The sequence below is a fragment of the Bos indicus x Bos taurus genome, chromosome 12 (assembly GCF_003369695.1).
Source record: "Bos indicus x Bos taurus breed Angus x Brahman F1 hybrid chromosome 12, Bos_hybrid_MaternalHap_v2.0, whole genome shotgun sequence".
Lineage (NCBI taxonomy): Eukaryota > Metazoa > Chordata > Mammalia > Artiodactyla > Bovidae > Bos > Bos indicus x Bos taurus.
In genome coordinates, this window is record NC_040087.1 from 78,416,864 (window position 1) to 78,421,125 (window position 4,262).

At 41.3% G+C, this 4,262-nt stretch overlaps 1 non-coding gene across 1 annotated transcript; it reads right to left on the bottom strand.

The window, feature by feature from the left end:
- Positions 1–1,832: 1,832 nt before the first annotated feature.
- On the bottom strand, positions 1,833–1,905 carry TRNAC-GCA. The gene has a single exon. It is a non-coding gene; the product is annotated as a tRNA-Cys (tRNA).
- Positions 1,906–4,262: the final 2,357 nt, after the last annotated feature.

The window sequence follows — 4,262 nt, forward strand, 5'->3', positions numbered from 1 at the left end:
GCAGAGGAACCTGGTGGGCTACATACACTCCACGGGGTCACACAGAGTTGGACACAACTGAAGGGACTTTACACACACGCACTCAGCTCTTTAAATATATAGATATTTATTACATATTATTTCACATAATATTATACAATATATATTTATCTTCTGCCACAGAATAGTTTGAAACTACTTGCAAAAAGGAATCACATTATATCAGAATTTGTTACAAAATTAAACTTACAGGAAATAAAAATGATTTAAATTTTTATCTAAGTAGCAGGGTTTCAGGACTTCCCAGGTGATGCTAATGGTAAAGAATTCGCCTGCAAATGCAGGAGATGTAAGAGACTTGGGTTCGATCCCTGGGTCAGGAAGATCTCCTGGAGGAGGGCATGGCAACCCACTCGAGTACTCTTGCCTGGAGAATCCCACAGACAGAGGAGCCTGGTGGGCTACAGTCCATGAGGTCACAAAGGGTCAGACACGACTGAAGAGACTGAGTGCGCACGCACGTAGCAGGGTTTCACTAATCTCTGATGGATAATGTAATAATGAAATAAAAACCAGTCAACAAAGAGAAGATCATTTTTGTAATGAGCAAATTTGGAATATATTAAGATATGAAGAAACTTCTTTTCATTGGGCATAATAAATCAAATTACCATGAGAAAAGAGAATATAAATTTTTTTAATCCACTTAGCTTATTTTACCAAACATGGTTTCAAGATGGTCACTAGTTTTCCCCCCTTTACTTGACTGTGACATTTGTCTAATTTTAGGGGCAAGGAAGCTTGTATTTTCATTTCATTCATTCACTTTCTCAAAAACATCATCTTATCTCCCAGGAAAACATGGGCTGTCCAGGCTCAAAACTCTCTTCAAAAGCTCTATATTGAAAAATAATAATAATTTCCCTGGTGGTCTAGTGGCTAAGACTGTGCTCCCAATGCTGGGGCCCAGGTTTGATCCCTGGTTGGGGAACTAGATCCCGCATAGGACGTGGCGCAGCCAAATAAATAAATAAAAACAGCCTGCAGTGACCTTTGTGCCATGAACTGCTGCAGAATCACAATAATTCCTTCCAAAAGAAGCTTCCAGAAAGGAGGGCTGCCACATCTGACACGCTTGTGGGTGGAAATACAGGTTCTGAAAAGAGCAGGTTTATCTGATTCATCTTTCCGTCTTTCCCCCATGACAGCTCCTTGGTGACTCATTCAGCAAGGAGGCTGATCGGAGCCACAGACACACAGATTATAAGGTTCCAGAACTTCAGGCTTGCACACCACGAGCACTGTGTATAACGGTCTACAGAAGCCACTGCTCCTCCTGCACAGAGCAGCTGCTCCATGTTTCTGCAGGGAAATGAAATTCTTTTCTTGTTGATTTCTTTTCCCCTGTGAGTTAGACGCAAACATTTGCCACCTGGACTCTTTCCGATCTTCAGCTTCTGTCTGATGCTAAAGCAAGCCTGGTAGGCCAGTGGATAAAAAGTAAGGCTTCAAAGAACCAAACTAGAAATCAGAGTGAGGCTTGTTCATGTTTTCCTCAGATTACTGAAGCAAAGCCTCAGCCACATTACAGCTTTGTGACTTCTGCACCTGCCAGTCAAAAGCAATGAGGGTAGCCAATCCAGTTGCCTAATCCTGGATGCATATTTCTTTCTTTGAATTCTTCTAATAACTGCACACATCACACTTTAAAGTGAAAGAAAGTGAAAGTGAAGTCGCTTAGTTGTGTCCGACTCTTTGAGACCCCATGGACTATAACATATCAGGCTCCTCCGACCATGGGATTTTCCAGACAAGAGTACTGGAGTGGGTTGCCATTTCCTTCTGCAGGGGATCTTCCTGACCCAGGGATTGAACCCGGGTCTTCTGCATTGCAGGCAGACGCTCTACCATCTGAGCCACCAGGGAAGCCTGATAGTACTTTAAGGCACTCTATAACATGCGTGTTTTTGTAATTGTATGACTTAATAACCAGATTGCATAACCCCTCTATGGTCATTATACACATCCTTCTTTCCTGCCTCATACATCCTAGGTCCTCAGTAATGTGTCCATCCTTTTGTTGAAATGAGCATCAAATATGTGGTTTGCTTTTCAGTCTATTTACAAACGGCATACAGATCAATGGCTTTAATTTCTTAAGTGGGTTAACCAGAATTAAAACTACACAGTTCTTCACGATGTGCTCACGAAGGACCACATAGGACACTCGGAACAGTGAGTGCAGGTGCCAGCAGGGCCTCGATCGTCACTATTTTTGTTGTTGTTGCTTAGTTGCTAAGTTGTAACTGACTCTTTAGTGACCCCATGGACTGTAGCCCCCATTCCCCCTGGCTCCACTGTCCATGGCATCCTCCCAGGCAAGAATAATGGAGTGGGTTGCCATTCCCTTCTCCAGGGAATCTTCCCAACCCAGGGATCGAACCCACGTCTCCTGTGTCTCCTGCATTACTGCTTAGCCCCTGGGGAAGCCAATATTTTGGTTGTTATAGTTTTCTCATCAAGCTCAGAAATTTTTAAGTTACAAATATTTGGCTGGATAGATGAGTCAAAAGATGAAGAGAGCAGTATCCCAGCCTTGCAAACAGATTTTTTTTTTTTTGAAAATAATTGCTTGGCATCAATAAATTAATGAATGACCAGTAAAGTTTTCTTGAGAGTTTTCCATATACTTTAGTATCACAAAAGAGATTTCTTTATGGACGTTACACTCTATTCTGGTGAAGTCGAAAGGTTTATACTAGTCCTGAAAGCTACATGCCTTCTATTAATATAAACCAATAGACCAAGACCTACTCTTTACAGTTATTGATTAATACTGGTAGAAGGCCCAGGAGGAGTGACCAATGGAAGTATCACAGCTCATGACTCTCGAGGGGTCATAAGAAGATCATTCACCAAAGGTGAGATGACCTTAGGCCCCAGCTGACTAATTTCTCCAGCTGAAAAAAACCTCATTTTTCACACAAAAATACAAATTACTCCTCTTAAATCATTTCAGTGTAATAATATGTAAATATAGAACATAATAAGTATATGTTGCATGTATTATAAATAAATTTAAGTATAAGAATAAAGAAATATATGCAACCTGGGTTAATATAGGGTGTGAGTAGAGACCAAATAGTGGGTTGGGAGGACATTCCAAACTTCATTGCTATTATAATTAAATAGTGTCACTTTTATACTCAAGAAGGGCAAGCTTTTACCTCTTCTAAGGTATTAAAACAATATTGAGTAGGTCTCGCTGCCTAGAGGAAAAGATATTTTCATTTCACTACCATGAAGTGGTGAAGAATCTGCCTTCCAATGCAGGAGACATGGATTCGAACCCTGGGTCAGGAAGATCCACTGGAGGAGGGCATGACAACCCACTCCAACATTCTTGCCTGGAGAATTCCATGGACAGAGGAGCCTGGAGGGCTACAGTCCATGGGTCACAAAGTGTCAGACTTGACTGAGCAAATAAACAACAAGCATATGAAATTACAGGTTGTTTTCCTTTATTCCTTGATATAGTCATTCAATCAATATTTACTGAGAGTCTGCTAGTTGATGAGAGGGTAACCACTCCATACGTGTACAGTTCTTATGTGCTGTAATTCTTGAATTTACAAGATCTTGTTTTACTGTGGGGACAGCTGTGTGGGCAGAAAGATGAACGGTATGTGAAAGGCAAAATTTCACAGCAAACAGTAAGTCATCCCTTTTGCCACTCATATGAGAAAGACATCTTTCTAAGCCCCCAAATCAGAAATGAACAGCAGGCTTTAGTTGGTCAGAAATCAATATAAAATATTGTGCCTGGAAGACTAGAAAGGTCCCTTGCCTGAATATACTACAAGTCAATACAAAGGGAGACTTTACTTTCTTTGGATAAATTCTTTGGTTTTGATTCAACATAAGAAGGATTCAGAATAAACATCAGGGTCCTGTATTGTTTGTGCATTTTTCTCCTTCAAGACCTCGAATTATCACTAGATCATCAGTTAGTAGGAGACGAGAGGAGACAGCATCTTGCATACAGTTTGACCGGTAATACTTGGAATGTTGCCAGAAATCAGAGGCAAACTAAGTGATCCTCTGGTTTAGGTCAGCACGTCACTACTGAGCTGGGGTTTGAAGACTGAGCAGGGAAGGAAGGATGTTCCAGGAATCAGGAACAGCATCAGCAAAGGCACAAGGGTGCCTTTGGGGCACCCTTTCATTTGGGGACTGGAAGTGAGCAGTGTGCTATGGCCAGAAAACAAAAAGAGGTAAGTGAT